At 35.9% G+C, this 20,757-nt stretch overlaps 1 protein-coding gene across 7 annotated transcripts in view; it reads right to left on the reverse strand.

Annotated features, from left to right (window-relative positions):
* Window positions 1–17,710, reverse strand: part of LOC136031888 (ATP-dependent RNA helicase vasa-like) — a 152,467-nt gene extending 134,757 nt beyond the window's left edge. For 3 of the 7 annotated variants that reach the window (XM_065711864.1, XM_065711862.1, XM_065711863.1), the window contains exons 1-3: window positions 17,687–17,702; window positions 13,189–13,268; window positions 11,268–11,438 (exon numbers count right to left, since the gene is read on the reverse strand). The gene's annotated coding sequence lies outside the window, so the exon portion shown is untranslated. Of the gene's footprint in view, window positions 1–11,267; window positions 11,439–13,188; window positions 13,269–17,686 lie in introns of all 7 variants that reach the window. The other 4 variants (XM_065711845.1, XM_065711844.1, XM_065711842.1 and 1 more) reach the window with 3 other exon arrangements.
* Between the last annotated feature and the right edge of the window lie 3,047 nt (window positions 17,711–20,757).

Genomic DNA, 20,757 nt, shown 5'->3' on the forward strand with positions numbered 1-20,757 from the left:
CCTACATACGCCCCTGGCATTCCAAACTCAAAGCATGACTGTCCAAACTCATGGCATGGCCGTCCATAATCTGTAGCAGAAAAAAAATGTTGGCCTAAACATATAATTACGAATTGTTTTAAAAAATCAAAACATTTCAAAGATGTGAACTATAAATTACTGCTAGTAAGCGGTGTAAGCATCTTTTTAATTCAGTAAACTTGTTTTCGTGGAACATTTTGGCAATCCAATCAAGTTCGCCATTTCTGTGAAGAAAATATACCACCTTTTAATAGCCGGGACAACGAATGCTGAGCGACAAATCTAGGAAGACAAGCAAATGCAGTTTCTGGAGACCTATTAAAAAGCTTATTTTTTTGGGAGGAATTAAACCCGTATCAAGAGATTTTGTACAGGTAAAATGTTTCTCTTTGGTAAAAAAAAGAAGTTGCCTTTATAATAGTTCTGCATTTTGCATGTATTTTTTATTCTTATTGATTTTAATTTTTTCCCAGAAAAATTCCCAATCCCCCCCCCCAAAAAAAATGTCTAAACACTTCCAAATAACAAATACTATACATAAAAATGTAAATTTTGTAACTTACAGCCTTTTCCTCAGAAATTGTGGGGGTTCGTTTGATCACCAAATGAATAGCTATTGGACGTTTAACTATACTGAACAAAATGACTAAAAAGTATAGATCGGAGGACTTCGAAGGGGTGGGGGGAAGTTGGAGGGGGCTAGCTATCATCCAATCTTTTTGATTACTTAAGAAGGACATAAGAGCTTAGCTACATTATTCTTATTTTAACATGATCTATCATTCATATAATTCCTGTACAAGCTCATCCTTCTCTCTATTAATCATAAATCATTTTTATTAACTTTAATAATCGTTTTACGGGCTACGATCTATGCAACCAATACAGAAAAGTAATTCTCCTGTTTTCAAGAAGGAGGGGAGGTGGGCAATGATGCCAATTTCAATAATATACGGCTTCGGGATCTTTTTTTCCAGAATTCTCAAAAAGGTGTTTAAACAACAAAATATTATTGTTCTGCTGAATGTAAATAAAAACTATTGTTCTGAATCAGCTTTTCTTTTTTATCTAAATCTAAGATAAATGTCCACTTTGGCATCTAAATTCACAGGCTGTGCTGGCTTAACTTTTCAGTTACTTAAAGGAAGTTTAGTTACTTTTAATGATAAGAGCTTTACGAGGAAAAATGTCTTGCTTTTTTTTGCTTAACATTTGAATTGTTTTGATGTGCTACCATATCATTTGAAATGCAAACTTAGCCCACTAAAGACTTTTGGTAATACTATTTAAATGTTTTAAAAACATTAAACATATAATGTGAAACTTTTTTATTAAAAAACATTTTTATGTAATGCTCTTTCCTTTATTCAGATACTCCTTATGATCCTTATCCTAGGACCATAGATCCTAGATATTTAATTTCAAAAATTGTCTATTACAAGCCCCGAAGGACCGAATTTGCATTTCAGTCATAAAACCATTAAAAAATAAAAAAATAAAATAGTACAACAATTAAAAAACTAGCTAAACAACGTCAAAAACAACAAATCAGAAAGGCAAAGCCAATCATTAATAAGAAACAAAGATATTAAGCGGCAAAATGTCAGAAAGTTAAAAACAAAAAGAAAACTAAAAAAGGGTGAGACAAAATTAGCGCTGGAAGAGTTTAAAAGAGAACATATAAACAAAGGGGATGGAACAAAACAATCAAACAAACATAAATCTTGGGTATCACTAGAACAAAAGAAAAAAAAGGGAAACTAGGGGTTTATTTTATTAGTAATGAAGGGGACGAAGGTTTTTTCATAAAACGAGCTTAAGTATCGGATGGGGGACAAGATAGGAATGGGTTCAGAAACAGTACGTGGCAGAGGGTGTCTGGATGGGGAGTGTCTTTTGGGGAAAGTTTTTTCCGTACGAAGGTTTATTATTGCATCTTTTGCAAAATGGAGGCACAACGTTCCTGTCCTGTGCTCAAGAGTTTCCAACTTGGTCTTTTTTAGAAGGAGCGAGTATGGAGCCTTAGCTTCTTTTAAAATTATTCTTAGGGCTCTTTTTTGAATGGATTCAATTTTTTCTGATTCATCATGGGAGATGCCATGATGCCAAACATATGTATATTCAAGATGCAGATGGACAAAAGAAGTATAGATCCTTAAAGAATGGGGGACGTAGAATTTATTCAAGAGCTTAAGAAGACATGGATGCAATAGCTTTATGAACAATATCTTTAACGTAGATATCCCACTTTAAATTAGAGGAAATAGTAACCCCAAGTAATTTTAAGGAAGACACAGAGATATCTTGGGAGATTTTAAGGTTTTAAGGAAACATATTGGCATTTACCCTGACACCTAACTGCAGTTGGAAGGAACATTTGAGCGAAATGTCAATGCGAGGGAAAGCAGCAGTGGGTGCAATATTACGTAATGACCTAGTGAAAAAGTCGAAGTCATTAAAAATGTTTAAGCAAATATTTGATTCAAAAATTAAACCGGCAATCCATTACGGAGCTGATTTATGGGGCCTGGAGGCCGCGGAGAAGCTAGAATCAGTCCAGTTTAGATACTACAAAAGACTCTTCGGGCTGCACCAGACAACACATAACCAGCTAATCAAAGGAGACTTCGGCATCTTCTCACTGAAATTGCACCGGCTTTATCAAGTACTTAAGTTTTGGCTGATATTAACCCAACTTCCTGAGGACCGATTGGCTAAACAAGCTTATAATGATTTGCTTCAAATTAATAGGAAAACTACTTGGACTCAACAAATCAAGAAATCTCTTGACAAACTAGGCTTGTCTTATTTGTGGATGGAAGGAAACGGACCCGGAAACACACAATGCCTTCCAGAAATTATGCAGAGATTGAAAGACCAAGAGATACAAGAGTGGGGTTGTTTAGTACGTTCGTCGGAAACACTGAAGGAATATAGTATAGTAAAAGAAATTTTTGGGGGAGAATATTATTTTAAGGTAAATTTACCTTTTAGATATTTAAAATCGTGGATCCAGTTGAGGGGAAATTGCCTTCCAGTACATAGGGGACAGAAATTCAAAAAAAAAATAAGGGTACAAATGGTAAGTGTGGGTATTGCGGAAAAGAGGATAATAATTTAGCCCATTTCCTCATGGAGTGCCAGGAGCTTGAAAGCCTTAGGGATGAAATTTGGGGGGACCATCGGTTGGTGCTGCTTTCTGATATCCTGAGGTATTCGATGCCTGGAACCATATCCAAAATGGCACGATATGTGGAAAAGGCGGGAGAGGCTCAGTCGAGCCCGAGTGAATGAAAATAAGTATTGTTTTATATTGAGTGTGTGTTCTGTGCAGTGTTGTATTATTAAATCATGTTGTGTATGGCCGTAGGGCTCAAATAAAATTTCTTTCTTTCTTTCTTTCTTTCTTTCTATTGGCATTATCAAAGATAATGTTCTATAGTTTCGAGAATTTCTATAGTTTCTATAGTTTAGAGAATATAGGAGTGAGTGAAATATGACGAACACCTTCAAAACTAGGTTTTCCGTCTTTCTTTTTCAAGGGGGTTATGAAACCCTGTTTCCGAATTTGCGGAGATTGGCCAGACTCAGTAATCTCATTGAAAATAACAATCAAGGACGTTGAGAGAAAGTCACTGAAGGCACTAATAAGAGGAAACGGGATATCTAAAGGACAGACATTTATTTTTTGTAGTTTCCCGATTTTTCTTTCAATCTGAGACGGAGATATTGAGGGAAAAGCAGATATTCTTTATGGTCAGGTATCCTTTGTCAAGTAAATACAATAAAATTAGTCCTTTCTTGTATCTCTGAAAGTTTTGGTCGGGTAATTTCTCTCGAAGACTTTTTGTCTAGGCAGTCATTAACTCATGTTTTTAATTTTGTAGCTTTACATTAAGCTCTTCTATATTTAGTATGGTTACCGTATTTTAGTTCTTCTAATCGTTCAAAATATTAAAAAAAAATTACTTTATAAATTTTTTATGTTGACTTACAAAATTTCATTCTATGTCATCAGTGATAAAAAAAATATTGAATGAACGATCCCATTGCGATAATGAATAAGAGGCAAAAACAAGAGCTAAGAGCACAGACGGCACTTGGGACGAGGTCGGAAGAGCCAAGAGCTCATATGACATGAGTTCTGGCCAAATTCTAAGAATCAATAGATTTATTTAAAAGGAAAATCAAAGGCTTAATACCGGTCGGGATTTAAAATAAGAACTCTGTGACACGAGGTCCTTCTAAATATACAAATTCATTAAGATCCGATCAGCAACTCGAAAATACCTAATTTTTTTTTATTTTTCCTCTCCCTTCAGCCCCCCCCCCCAGATGTTCGAATCGGTTAAAACGACTTTATCAAGCCAATTTATGTAGGTGCCTGACACGCCTACCAATTTTCATCATCCTAGCACGTCCAGAAGCATGAACTCGCCAAAGCACTGGACCCCCCCTCCCTAATTCCCCCAAAGAGAGTGGATCCAGTCCAGTTACGTCAATCACGTACCTACGACACTTGCGTATTCTACCCACCAAGTTTCATCCCGATCTCTCCACTCTAAGTGTTTTCCAAGATTTAGGGTTTCCCCCTCCAACTCCCCCCCCAATGTCACCAAATCTGGTCGGGATTTAAAATACGAGCTCTGAGACATGAGTTCCTTCTAAATATCAAATTTAAAAATACCTCACGAACGGTCACCCGTTCTTAAGTGAAAAATACCTCAGTTTTTCCAAAATTAACGCCCCCTCCATCTCCCCCAAAGAGAGTGGACTCAGTCCGGTTATGTCAATCACATATCTAGTATCCCTCCACTCTAAGCGTTTTCCAAGATTTCAGCCCCCCCCCCACCTCCCCGACTTTCCACAATGACACTGGATTCGGTCTGGATCTACAATAAGAGATCTACAATAAGAGAGTTACGAGGTCCTTCTAAATGTGAAATTTCATTAAGATCCGATCACTTCTTCGTAGTTTAAACATAGCTAATTTTTCTAATTTTTCAGAACTAACCCTCCCCCAAAGAGAGCAAATACATTCCGGTTATGTCAATCATGTATCTAGGACTTGTGCTTATTTTCCCACCAAGTATCATCCCGATTCCTCAACTATAAGTGTTTTCCAAGATTTTAGGTTCCCCCCTCCAACTCCCCCAATGTCACCGGATCTGGTCAGGATTTAAAATAAGAGCTCTGAGACACGATATCTTTCTAAATATCAAATTTCATTACGATCCAATCACCTGTTTGTAAGTTAAGAATGCCTCAATTTTTCTAATTTTTCCGAATTGACACCCCCTCCAACTCCCCCAAAGAGAGCGGATTCAATCCGGTTATGTCAATCACGTATCTAGGGGTTGTGCTTATTCTTCTCATCAAGTTTCATTCTGATCTCTCCACTCTAAGCGTTTTTTAAAGATTTCCGCCCCCCCCCCAACTCCCCCAAATGACACTGGATTCAGTCGGGATCTAAAACAAGAGATCCAAGTTACGAGGTCCTTCTAAATATGAAATTTCAATAAGATCCGATCACTCCTTCGTAAGTTGAAAATACCTCATTTTTTCTAGTGTTTTGGAATTAACCCTCCCCCCAACTCTCCCAAAGAGAGCGAATCTTTTTCGGTTATGTCAATGTGTATCTAGGACTTTGTACTTATTTTTCCCACCAAGTTTCATCCCAATCCCTCCACTCTAAGCACTTCCCAAGATTTTATGTAACCCCCTCCCACCTCCCCCATGTCACTGGATCCCGTCGAAATTTAAAATAAGGTCTCTGAAACACGATATCCTTCTAAATATCAAATTTCATTAAGATTGGATCACCCGTTCGTAAGTTAAAAATACATCATTTTTCCTAATTTTTCCGAATTAACTGTCCCCCACTCCCCCCCCCAGAGGATCGAATCGGGGAACAACTATTTCTAATTTAATCTGGTCTGGTCCCTGATACAGCCCCCAAATCTTGTCGTCCTAGCTTATCAGGAAGTGCCTATACTAGGCAAACCGGGACAAATGTGAAAGGGGTTGTCCCCTCCTCAACGCCTCGCTCTTTGTGCTAAAGTTTGACTCATCCTCACAACTCTACTACTACTACTGCTACTACTACTAACTCACTGCAGCACCAAGCCGCCTGAGGCCAACACAGCTACGCACGCTCCTCCTCCAACCTAATCTATTTAAAGCCTCCCTCTTTACACCCTCCCAGGAAGTTCCCATTTCCTTTAAATCCTTATTTATGACATCCTCCCAACCCAGACAAGGACGACCTGCTTTCCGTGTAGCCCCAGACGGTTGGCCAAAAAGGACAATCTTCGGTAATCTGTCATCCTTCATCCGTAGAACGTGGCCTAGCCATCTCAACCTTTCTTTCATTATAGCCCCAGAAAGCGGGATTGAACCACACTTTTCGTACAACCTACTGTTTGAAATACGGTCAGTCAGCCGGGTACCCAGAACAATCCGTAGGCAATTTCTCTGGAAAACATCTAGTAAATTTTCATCTGCTTTTCGGAGTGTCCATGCTTCAGAGCCATATTTGACCACTGTCATCACTGTAGCTTCCAATATTCTAATCTTGGTTTGAAGGCTTATCTTTCTATTCTTCCAAACTTTTTTTAACTGTGAAAAAACACCCTGAGCTTTAGCTATTCTACTTTTAACATCTTCACTGCTCCCGCCATCTTTACTAATAATACTACCAAGGTAACTGAAGCTCCCAACCTGATCAATCTTTTCGTTACCTAAGGTCACCTGTTCATCTTCACTTATTCCTAACCTTAGTGACTTAGTCTTCTTAACATTAATTTTCAAGCCTATTTTAGCACCCTGAACTCGTAAAACCTCTAAAAATTCATTCATTTTGCTCACACTTTCATTTAATATGCTTAAATCATCAGCACTCTACTTTTTAAAACAATAAAAACTCTAGCGTAAAGAGCGAGGTGTTGAGGAGGGGATAATCCCTTTCATATACGGAATAATTTCTGTTCGTTTTAAGTTTTAATGTCGCTCCTTACTTGCAGTTAAAAAACTAGTTTTTTTTTATTTAACTTCTGAACGTTTTTGAATTAATGCCTGTTTTTATTTGAGCTCACCGCAAATGAATAATTAAAACGAAATTTGTATAGAATTTTTTTTCTGGCTAAATAGCTTTCTCATATTTTCGTTAAGATTTTATGACTTTTAGGGGATGTTTCCCCCTTCTTTCTAAAATAAGCAAAATTTTCTCAGGCTCGTAACTTTTGATGTGTGAAACTAAACTTGATGGAACTTAAATATTTAAAATCAGCATAAAAATACGATTCTTTTGATGTAACTATTGGTATTAAAATTCCGTTTTCAGAATTTCAGTTACTATTGGGCCGGATCACTCCTTACCACAGTTCGTTACCACGAATTGTTTGAAAACAAAACTTGCATATTAATTTTGTTTTTGCTAAATGGCTTTCTCTTAGTTTTGATCGGACGATTTTGAGAAAAAAAGGGGTGAGAGAGGAGGCTTAGTTGCCCTCCAATTTTTTGGTAATGTTTTTATTAGTAAAAAATATACGTCACTAATGAATTAATTTACGTAACAAACTTTTATATTCGTATAATTTTATTACGTATATGAGGGGGCTTGCCCCCTTGTTAATACCTTGCTCTTTACACTAAAGCTTAAATTTAGTGTAAAGACTTGTCAATACCCCGTTCTGAACTTTCTTCAGTACAACTTGGAGAGAGGAGTAGAAGATGTAGTTATTTTGAAATCAGCTGTTGACTTTTTTTGAGTTGGCTGATATTACGAAGGGGAAGAAGCTGCTGTGGGAAAAGCTGTCGATTACGGGTGCTTGTCCTAAACGCACGGGACCAAATGCTCTAATGAATCACCTGAAGGACATGCTTAAACAGTTTCAGAAAATGAAAACTGAGCCTTTTCCTATCATTCCTTGTTTTTGTGATACGTTCCCCCCACAGAGGTTCCGTGTTTGCCTGCAGTAGCCTATTCTAGGCTCTCGGCAAAAATTAATACTCTTCATCAGACCCTGCTGCAAATTAAAGATAAGGTGACTGCTTATGATCTCCACTTCCCAGGATTACCAGGGAACGGTGATGCTTCCATTCCAGTTGTAACGAATCAAGCGACAATCGTTATCACGAAGACACCGCGTGATCTTGACAATCCATCGAAACGAAAAGCTGTGATTGATAAAATTGCCGGACATGAATGTGTTGAGAATATTCGCGCCTCTGGAGACAGAATAATTGTGAATATTGAAAGCGTTGCGGCAAGCGGCTTTTGTGATTCAGCCCGATCAGTCTTGCGTGGATCGGATGTGACGTTTCTGGAAAGGAAGTTCTACGGAATCGCAAAAGGGATTGGCGAATCGTTTGATTTATCTCTATTCAAGAACTGTTCTGGAGTTGCTAAAGCCACCCGGATTGGAAATTCCCGGTGTGTCAAGATTGCCTTTAGTGATCAAGGGTCTCTTATTTCGGCTCTTAGATTGGGGTTGAAAATTGAATATGAACTGATCCGTGTCTATGAATTTAAAAAAATCCCGAGACGCTGTAACAAATGCCAGTCTCCTGAACATATAATTGCTAACTGTCCTAGTACCTGCTATAAATGTGCTAGATGCTCTGGTTCTCATGAATATTGCAAAGACACCCTATGTACGGATCCGATAAAATGCGCAAATTGCGGTGATGATCATGTGGCATTTAGTTTTCGCTGTCCTCGTCTCCAGGCTCTTGTTAAGACCGTTACAGGGCGCCTTTATAAATGAACTGTCGCAAAATTTCGGTGTGCTCGTTTAACATTAACGGGACTAAAGACAAAGTGCCAAGTCTGGAGGAAAAGTTAAGCCGTTTTGACGTCCTTCTCCTGCAAGAACACTTGCTTCCTGCCTGCCGCGTGAACTTTTTACGAAGGAATCGTGATCACATTGTGTTTAGTACCAATGCTAGACGGACTCGGGGTAGGCCTTCTGGTGGCCTCGCGTGTTATATCAGAAGGAACTTTGCAGATTTATCACTGGTGTGCTACCACTCATCTGAGCATTTTCTAGCTGTAAGACTTGGTGACTCTGTCTTAATTAATGCTTACCTGCCACATGATAAAAAGTCGGTAGAGTCGTTCTCGAGTTTTGCCAAGTCTTGTGATAAACTACAAGGTCTAATTAGCGGAATTGAATCTCTTGAGTATTCATGGCTTCTTGCCGGTGATCTAAATTGCAACATTCACATATCATCCAGTCAATCTGAGACCCTACTAAATGCTCTACCAGCTGCGCACAGGACTATAAATAAAGATTGCAGCTTCTCATATATCCATAATAGTGGAGCAGTTTCTGATTTGGACCATTGTGTGTGTTCGCCCCTTGTTCATACCTCTGATGTTCATGTCGATGATGAGGAAAGAGACTATGACCATCTCCCTCTTAAGTTAGATGTATCTATTAGCTCTACAATCAGCTTCAGTGCTCCTGCTAAGCCTAAAAAATGGATTTGCAAACGTGATTAGGATAATGCAAATTGGTCACTCTATTTTTCGACTCTCGCTATTCTGCTATCCACTATTTCGGTGGCTTATCATCTTCTTGGCGCTGGTTATTTTGTAAGTGATGCTCGTGGTAAGTTAAACTCTTACTACAGAAATATCGTTTCTCCAATTAAACAAGCTGAAGCAATAGCTGTTCCGTTGACTCGTGTGTGATTTAACACCCGTAAGACCTTCTGGAAGTGTCATCCAGAACTTCAGAAAGTGAAGAACCAAGCCAAGTTTTGGTTGAAAATGTGGATTGCTTGCGGTAGACCTTCAAGTGGTCAAGTTTTTAGCATCAAGCAGAGAACAAAATCAGTTTATAAGCGTCATCTTCGTGTAGTTCGGTTTTCGGGCGCTGAATTTCCGACAAATGGTAAACAGTGGCAAAATGTTCTGATTGTACCGAAACTCGAAGAATCTTCTTCTAGTGATATTATTCCAAGATTGTCATGGATTAAACATTATACGCGCATCTTTTCCGCTATTAATTATGATATTCATAGCCGTTTTACTGCTTTAGTGGCGAAGGTTCTTCCTAATAGTGTGAGCCAAAGGCATGTTATGGGTGTTGATAAAGCTAATACTGAGACTAATGACTAATGACTTCAACAGAAGTCATGGCCAATTGTAGAAAAAAGCCAAGACAGATTGTCCAGGTTAATTTTACCCTTTGATGGCCGTTGTTACTGTCTCCCATTTATGCTCCATGCAAACGTGTCCCTTTACAATGACGAACTAGAGTCGTACCGGTTGGAGGTTCTCTATAAGTACAAGTATAAAGAAAATAGGCAAAATAAGAAAAATGACATATAATATGATGAATATATCTCTATGATGAGAAAAATCTCAAAGCTCATGTGCATGTCATTACTTTAAGTGGTTTTATTTTTTGCACCATTTTTTTCTACTAGTACTGTTTTGGACATAACAGAAACATAGTTTTCACTTTTTCCACACAGAAATTCTCTTCCTCTCTGACTTACTCCTATAAATGCTGGGCATTCTTTTGTAACTGAACATTTATAATAAACATCTCGCCATTTAAACTTTTGTTTAAACTTGGGTTTTTCTAGAGTTGTTTGTGGAAACTTCTATATATAGTAGCATAATCCCTTTAAAGATTTGTAAAAACAATAAATACAGTGCTGATTTACGTAGCGCTTATGTCTTTCCTTTTAAAGACAGAGGTTTATTTTAGGGGAATATTTGACAGTGAGTGTATGGTTTTGTGTTTAATACTTAAATTACTTTGATGTGTTTTCCAAAATTCATAATGCAAGCTGAGTCTTACTATAAACGTTTAGTAATGTTCTTTGAAAACTTTATACAATAATAACAATATAATTTCTGTCGGATTTATAACAATGGAAATAAAACAAGTGGAGTGAAAAAAGAAATACCATCATCTACAAATACAAAATATTTACACTAAAATACTTACTATTTACTACTAAAGTACAAAGACACTAATTTTATTTTAGAAATGAAACAAATTCTTTGAACAAAATTAGCAAATTTTTATAGAGAAATTTACAAATTCCAGAATTTGTTGTCCATAATCTATTGCATGGTTTCAAGTTGTTTTTTTTTATCTCTTTTTGCCTTCAGCAGTTTCAAATCTTATGATGAAGTCCTAGCAAGTTCTAACTTGTTCTAGTTTTCCCTAATATAATATTACCCAAAATAGTTGATTATACAAAAACAAATGCTTGAGATGTACCTTTACTGTCAAAACATGTGGAGCCCAGTTCCTGCGTGTCAGGCTCAAGTTTACATGGTTGTGAAAAACAGCCAAAAGTACCCACAGGAACATTTTCCCTTTTAACAGACAGAAGTTGGTTTGGAAAGTCAAAAAGCTCCTCATGGTTACTTGGTAAAGCCTCTTCAACTTCTGAAAGAAAGTATAAATAAAATGGACATCAAACACATTCAACAGAAAAGCTTACAAGACAAGCCCAACTGCTTCTCATTTTCAACACAATGGCCCCAAGAAAGAATAATGACAGAAATCAAACTATGTTTGGCAAATGACCAACAAAAAATATATAAAAAGATTATTACCAATTATACGACTCATTTTTTCTACCCCCCCCCCCCCACAAAAAAAATCTTCCTTTTTACAAGGGTCTCAATTGACAGCAAATATAGCTTAGAGGCAATCTTGCAATTTTAAGACATAAAAAACATACAAATCAGACTACTTGAGGTTAAACTATCATCAGATTCAATAGGGCTTGAGCTTAAATCTTAGAACAAGTATTGACTAAAATTACAATAAATCCATGCAATGAAAATATTATTTACAATAAACATAAAGACAATGTTTCCTGAAAAATAAAGCATGGAATATCTTTGGTAGGCTATCTATTAGATAATCATGATTAGCTAAACTGAACAAATACCCCATATTTATGAAAAAAAAACAAAGTGTGTTTGAAAAATAAGTAAATGTTTGCAGCGTGGGAAAAGGGAAGTTGTCTAAAATCTACCAAAAAAAACTAGAAAAACCAACTTTTTTGTACCCCTCCTACTCAAAATCTATTGACTGCAATATATAAAAATAGAAATATCTCAACAGCTCTTAGTAAACAGTTTGGGAAAACTGGGAAACTTGACAGAATTTGGACAAAAAAAAAAAAAAAACCTGATGGAATTATGTGCTCTTTGCCAAGGAAATAATAAAGATAAAAATGGCAAAAGACAATAATAAATGTCACACAATAAAAACCAACAACTTGCATGTTAGCTACCAAGAAGGGTGGTTAGTGTTAACTGAAAAAAAAGAAGATTGCTTGGTGTATCCTCTTTAGTCACTAGCATGTACCTTATCATGAACTCATTTTCTTTTTCTTGATTTATTTACAAATCACAAAAAGATAATCACAGGAAACAAACAAACATCAAGTAATGTTATGAAGAAGGATGAAGGTAATTTGGTTTTTTCAAAATGCTTGTTGCAAGAGACAGAAACTAGTCCCTATAATTAATATATAATTGTATTATTATAGATAATTATAATAAAACTAGTCCTTATAATTAATAGATAATTATTGTGGCTGCCATACAAATAGAATCTTCAGTAGGAATGCTTTTTTCTTATTGCTTTCTTGATTTGCTTTCTAATTCTAGTTTCTCTAATTTCTAATAAGAACAAACATCAAGTAATGTTATGAAGAAGGATGAAGGTAATTTGGTTTATAAAAATGCTTGTTCCAAGAGACAGAAACTAGTCCCTATAATTAATATATAATTGTATTATTATAGATAATTATAATAAAACTAGTCTTTATAATTAATAGATGATTATTGTGGCTGCCATACAAATAGAATCTTCAGTGGGAATGCTTTTTTCTTATTGCTTTCTTGATTTGCTTTCTAATTCTTTGTTTATGCCCAAATAAAGGAAAAAGTAAGAGACAATTTTTCAACTTAAAGACTTGTTGTCTCCCCAAACTGAAACAAAAAATATAACTAATAATTTAGGCTTTTGTCTTGCAAAATAACTCTTTCATTACCTAGTTTTTATGCAGTTGCATGTTCTTTCTTTTTTGTTATTTTTACTGAGGACTAACAAAAAGCAAAGCTAAAGAAAAGCAGCTTTCTTTTCAGCTTTTTACCAAAATTTTTATTGGATAACTTACCTTTTTTAACAACATCAGTCTCAGGAATGGTAATAGGCTCAGCCATGTTTGGAGTTTGAGGCACATCCATAATATTATCTCTGAAATAAATTAATGTCAACTATAAAACATATAATACTATCAGCAACACTTAGAAATGGCACACCAGTTTTAAACTGGCAACAAAACATACAGATTGTTATGTATTCACTATGATAGATTTTGAAACTGGTATTTTGTTTCTAGTTTTTCAAAGCTTTTGTGGGACAAAAACGGACCAACATGGTAAAATTGAAAAATAATTTTTTGCCCAGGTTTATTTTCAGATTTATTGGTATTATAAATTTTTAATTTGGGTAAGAGTGTTTAGAATAATTGGATTAGGATTCATTAATGAATTCCCACCCTTTAATGGGGGTTCCCCCTGGGGGAAGTATCACAGTGGGTACTAGCCATCCACAACAGACAAACCACATAACCAAAGCAGGGTCAACACCAGCACAAATAGGATTCTCATCTCCACACATAGCATACTCACCACCTCACACCCAGTCATTTCCAGTATACTCTGGACAGCCCCATCACCCACCTAAAAATTTTCACTTACAATATCCTCAGTCAACATACCAGGAAACACAAGGGCCCTTCCCAGTTGCACCTCTGCCATATACAAATCATCAAGGTCATTTATATCATGCACCCTAAGCCCAGAACTTACAATTTGTACCTTCAGTAGATTGTTGGGGTTATCAGTTGATTATCCTCCCCTAGCCCAACAAGAAGAGGAGGACATCACAAATGTTGTAAATCCTATGAAGGCTGAAGGGATTAGTGCTGTGCTAAAAAGAAATGGTGAGAGAAGTGGCTCACCTGTTGAGCAAGAGACCTCTAAAACTGTAAAAACTCCTATAGTGGAAAGATTTTTACAAGGAATAATAGAATAGCGGCAACTACTGATTTTGTATTCAGTGAGTCAGTGGCTAATCTAACAGTGGTTTTCACCTCACAGGTAAATCTCCCAACAGACAGAGCAATCACACTAGAACTAAAGAAAACTCTTCAAACACAGACTTTAGACTTTTACTCAAACTATGATAGGAATAGGCTATATGTATATGTTCAATTACAAACTGTATTGGATGCTCTAATGAAAATAAAAAAGTTTGACAATGAACAAATTTGGCACCTGAAGAGAAGACAGGTCAGCTATGGTGTAATCAAGCAAATAGCCCTAGATTATACAAAGGAAGAACTGCTGACAGACCTCAGGGCCAAAACTAATATTGAAATTAAGAAACTAAAGAGGTTGAAAAGATACAATTGAGAGACCAAAAGATTAGAAGATAGCCTGAGTATTTGTGTTGCATTTGAGAACACTCTTCCCCAGAGTATTTGGCTTTATGGAAGACAAAGGAATATTGAGAGGTACAACTGACTAATGATACAATGCTTCAAGTGTCAAAAGTATGGCAATACTCAAGAAAAATGTAGGTCACCCCATGCTGTATGCTTGAGATGTGCAAACAAACATGCTTCTAAATGGAACAGATGCAATGTCTGAGTAGTGGAATGTTGTAACAAGTAGAAACTTTTAGAAAATATATTTGATATAAAACTAAGGCACATAGCATTATTGAAAGGGATCAAGGGCATATAGGTTCTCAAAGAGCACATGATTATGTCCTAGGGATGGATTAAGATATTAAGTTGAAACTCTCAAAGCCTGTATGAATACTATTGCTACTATTACTATTAAACTGAACAAAGGGTGAACTTAAATTAAGGTTTGAAAAATGGCATATATTCAACATTTCAGGAACAAAATAGGGTAATCAGTCTCATTTTAAGGAGGCTTGAGGGGGTATAAAACTAAGTCAAAAGGCGCTATGTTATCCAGATTGAAAAAAAGATGTGTGTGGAATCTTTAATGATACTCTAGGGAAGTTGGGTTGGAAATTTCAGATCTTGTTACAGGATATGTTGAAAAAAATCAAAACCCCCAGTGTACATTCAAGTTTCTCAAAAGGTTGTATTTATGAAATCTCAAGAATGACTAAATGTATTAAGTTGAAACCTTCAGGGCATGTTGATGAGAATGTTTAAGTAAACGTTGTTGTTAGAAAGGCATATTTGCACTTATTTGGAATTGCAAAGGGTATTAATGTATAGCTTCCAAGGTATGTTAGATGCATATTGAACTAAATTAAAACGCACCATGGGTATATGTATTACACCATACCTACTTGCTGCATGACTGCTTGTTATGGCCATTACTGCTTATATAACTACTTGAGACTGCAAAAACTGCCAATTGTAATTCCAACTAAATGTGATTGTGAACACTTTACAAATACAACCACATCTACCTGTGACCATGACTGTGACTACTTTATACTGTGAATAAGACTATTGCAGCTGCAACAACTTATGAGCACTACTTCAAATACTTGGGACTGCAACTCCAACTGCAAATTACTGTAACTCCAACAACTACTGTTTTCAATTGCTACTGTTGAACTAAATAATTTTTTCTTAAGTGAATCCAGGTTGATAGAATGGAAGTGATTCAATATATCAGGAATGGAATAAGGTATTAAGTTGAAACTTTCATGGTAGGTTTTTATAAATGTTTAACTAAATCAAAACACAATGTGAACATCCAACTATGTCCATATGGCATATCTGTGATGTAGCTGGAGTGGCTAAAAGTGTTAAGGTATGTTGAGTCAGAAGTTAAACAAAATCAAGAAAGAGATGTGTGTAATATACACACACCCCTTAATTTTCAATAAAGGTCAAGAGAAATAAGTTGAGACTTTCAAGCCATGAGAAAGGAAATGGTTAATGAATATGTTTCTCTGTTCAAATTCAAGGTTGTGACAGGTTGTAGATTATAATTTTTAAATCTTATGTAACCCCTAAGTTTATTCAGAGAAGTAACAAATTTATTTGAAATTTTCCCAGTGCCAATCTATACAAAACATCATACTACAACTATTATTTAAGTTTGTTTCTAAGTTTTGTCCAACATATAAATATTTCATCAAGACTTGCATTATTAAAAGAAAACCAAAAGATTTAAAATACTCTTTCTTAGTCTATGAAAAGGACTTTGTCAATTAAAAACTAATATAAATTAATCAAAGAAAACTCATCAAAGAGAGATTTTTCAGATAAAATTGAAGAGCCAAATTAAACAAGCATAACCAAAAATTAAGTCAAATGCTTTGCTTAAGCTTAAAACAACTATAAATCACTCTATAAATAAATTAAACCCAAATGAACAAAAACTACAAATTATAACCAGGAAAACCTCAAAAGGAGCAGAAACTAGTGCAAAGAAGGGTTGGACTATTGCCCCAATTTTCAATGTATTCTGGTTTACAATTTTAATAAATATACATTTGTGGAGACTGTCAGGACTTCATATTAATATGTATTAAACTGTCAGTTCAAAATCATTTGTACTTTTTAGTAAGATTGGCTATTAGTGTATTTTTTTTTTTAATTTTATTACAAATTAAAACACACAATTTGAAACAAAGATTCTTTTCAGTCAAATTCAAATTATATTCTGGTCTACAGAAGACATAGGGTTATTTTCTTTGACCTAAGCTACTCCTCTCTTTGCAAGTTTCAAGGGTAAAATCCTAGTTAATTGACTTCTTGCTATCTTGGAAAGGGTTTAGGTTAGGAAAATGAAACTTTCAGGGATGGGTCTACAGGCTAAAGTATGTCCCAGGAATGTATTTTGAAGTACCTACCTCCACTCCTTCTCCCTCTAAAGGGCCCTGACCTTTGATGACCTTTAAAAATATGTGTGTTATAAAAGTGAAACCTTGCAAAATAGATCTTCTGCTTAACAGAAGTACAACAAAATTGGTTTCAGCTCCATAACTTTCCTCAATCCCATTTTATAAGGTTTTAAAGATATGCAAATACATTTCCTAAATTTTGAAAAAAAACATTGTTATGGCTCAAAATTCTACTCAAATAGTAGGAATTGCATTTTCAGGACTAAAGGCAGAGAAAAAGCAACTAGTAACTGAAAATTAAGGTAAAATGTTGTTTTGTCAAAATTTCAATAGGTGTCATGTAGGCAAATTTTGGGGACCTCTAGAGGGAGAAGAAGTTGAGGTGGGTACTTTAGAATACCTTCCCGGAACATACTTTAGCCTGTAGACCCATCCCTGAAAGTTTCAGTTTCCTAACCTAAACCCTTTCCAAGATAGCCAAAAGTCAATTAACTAGAATTTTACCATTTCAAGTTTTTCTTTTTCTTGGTTATTTAGTGTAATTTCTGTTCGTTTTACGGTTCACTTACTTTTTGATGGTTAATTATGGTTGTTTTGTGCCTAAGAAGTTATAGGACTTTATTTTGCTCATCTTTGGCTCAATTTCTCTGGTTTAACATTTCTGTTTAAAAACCTGTTTTGTAGAAAAAATCTTTTAAAATTGGCACAAGGTAGCCTTAAAATATCTGAACCAAGCAACTAAAGGGATAAATATTGGACAGCACCTTCGTTATTATTGTGTGAAATGGTATGTTTTTATGACATACGATAAAAACGGTTTCCGAACAGCGTTGTCACTGGTTTTACTATCGTTCCAGTTCCAAAAATTGTAGGGAGGTATATGGACTAACAACAAGTCCTTTCACCTCTTTGACTTCTTCTTCAGAAAAACTAGCTACTGGAAGCGCTATTCTGCTCCAGTCTGCGAACAATGGATATATACGATTATGAACAATAATACACTGTTATTGATTGTGGGAAGTGCGAGTACCTGAGCTACCTGTCCCCAGCAGTTTAAGGCACTAGGCCGGCCGGTACCAATACGGCTCTTCCTACTCATTCCCGCTCTCTTCTGCACAATCAAAAACTATGGATAAATCGCGTCCCATTAAAAATTGACTTCTTCAAGCTTTAATCTTTATTAAACAATATTTCTCTTCTTTAAGGTATCAATTGCTGCCTTAAATATCTTACGATCAATTTCCCATGGCAGGTTAGAATCCAGGATAGCTGTATTAGTATTTGGAATCTTAGCCAAGGAGCAGAAACGCTTAAAAGCAGCAGTCTCCTCACTCTGAGCCTGGCAATCAAATAAAATATGCTGGATTGTTTCCTCTGTCGAAAAGCAGATTCGGCATAAAGGGGAATGATGTAGCTTCCAATTAAATAACAAGCTATTTAGAAGTAGGGCACCTGATTTCAGTCGGTAATATAGCACTGTATTTAATCTTGTATGAAATGGAGATAACATTAATGTACTGTGATTAACTTTGGATCTTTGCCTGATAATATCTCGTGAATTGAGGTCAGAGGAAGGACTAGGAGATAACATGGAAGCCTTTGCTGCTAGAGAATCAGCCATATCATTATATTTTATACCTTTATGACTAGGAACATGTTGAAAATAAACTTCATTTTCCTGGATCTTAAGATTAAGAAGCTGTCTTCTAATATTATATAAATCTTTGTCATTAGCAATTCTATTAATATTTTGGATCAGTAGTAATGCTGATTTAGAGTTGGAGAGACAGAGTATATTTTCAGATTCAATGTTATAATTTATAAGAGCATCCAAGGCCAGGCGGATGGCACATAATTCAGCAGACAGGATAGAAGATCCCAATGGGAGAGGAGAATAAATATTCAAATTCAGGGATGGGATACATGCTCCTGCTCCAGCTCTTTCCCTCTGGACGGATCCATCAGTATATATTTTCTATAGTTGGGGTAAGCCTTTGAGATTTGTTCAGCCAAAATAGTCTGGATCTCATAATTAGGAATCAAATCTTTACTAATAGAGATAAGTTCTACTTGACAGCTTGGAGGACTCATTTCCCATGGGGGGGACTCAGTAAAGGGATATGCATGAAGCGAATGTTGATTCCAGTTTGGGACCTCCAGTTGAAACTGATTCCATGATGAATGGGCATTGGGACAGGCTGACTTCTCAGCAAAGGTATGTGCATATACAGCATGCTTGGCTCCATAAGCCTGGATTTGCGAGAAATACTTTATCCTTAGACTAGATGCTCTTTCATTTAGGGATACCAATCCCGACAGTGTTCTTAACTTTGACAGAGGAGTATGCTTATGCACACCCAAAGCTATTCGAATAGCAGAATTTTGTAAAGATTCAAGGATTTTGAATGAGGATGGGGGACGAGCTGAAAATATTTGAATTCCATATTCTATATTTGAACGAATATATAATTTGTAAAAATCCAAAATAATCTTTGGGTGACATCCCCACTTACTTCCAGCAAGTCTTTTTAGAATACAAAGTCTCTGAATGATCAGAGATTTCAAAGAATTAATATGTTCATGCCACTGCATTTTAGAATCCATTAATAAACCAAGTAACTTCACTGAATTGCAATATGGGATCTCCCTTGAGAAAATTGTCAGTGGATTAGGAGGATCTAGAGTACCATTAGTAAATATAATGGCTTTAGTTTTACTGATTGATATTGGGAGGCCAAATGCTAAAGAGAATCTCTGGACTAGACTTATATCATGTTGAATAAAGCTTTGAAGAAGGCTAATATCCCTTCCTGACTTCCAAATGATCAAATCATCTGCATAAAGGCCAAATGATGCATGAGATACTTGAAATTCAGAAACATACAAGTTGAATAGAAGAGGACTCAATATTGCACCTTGAGGAAGTCCTCTCGTAATGGGGCATTGCTCACTTCTAGACTGATTTACTTGAACGTAAAAATATCTATCAGTTAGAAAAGACTTTATAAAACTTATAAAAGGATACGGGAAGTCAAGATTTATTAGGATTTCCAATAATTTATTGTGGACTACATTTCCATAGGCATTCGACCAGTCAAACAGAACAGCCATTGTGACATGTCTTTTTTTGAGGGAATTACAAACATCAATTTCTAGCCGGGTAATATTATCTAAAGAGCTATGTCCTTTTCTGAAACCTGTTTGTTCACTAGGAAAGAGATTGTTGACTTCAGAAAACCACTCAATTCTTGATAAGACAAGCCTTTCCAGAACTTTACTAAAGGAAGGTAATACTGATATAGGACGGTAAGACTTGAGATCATTAGATGAATAAGAAGGTTTTAAAGCTGGGAATACCTGAGCGATCTTCCAGGCATCTGGGAACTTTTGACTTGACGAAATAAGATTATAAAAACTTAAGAGGGCTGTATGAAACACCTTTGGGGACTCAAGAATCCACTTCATATAAATACCATCATAACCTGGGGAAGACTTGATGTTAAGAGAATTAAGTGCTACACAAAATTCATCTTGGGAAAAAGGTTTCATCAGAGTACCCTTATAAGAACAGGTAAGAGGGAGATTACAAAAAGGAGGTCGGCTGGGATGAAAATCTGAGCAATCGTTTTTAAAAACATTGGTAAACAGATCTGCCTTCTTTTTATCTGATACAATTGGATATCCATCCTGAATGATATCATATCTACGGTCATCATTAGGCTGCTTTCCACTATTTAGTTGGCTAATGAAATTATGGACCTTTGAAATTGGGGTTCTAAAACTGATACTTGAGCTGAAATTCAGCCATGTACTCTGTTTAGCTCTCCTACAAATT

Source organism: Artemia franciscana, chromosome 10 (assembly GCF_032884065.1).
Source record: "Artemia franciscana chromosome 10, ASM3288406v1, whole genome shotgun sequence".
NCBI lineage: Eukaryota > Metazoa > Arthropoda > Branchiopoda > Anostraca > Artemiidae > Artemia > Artemia franciscana.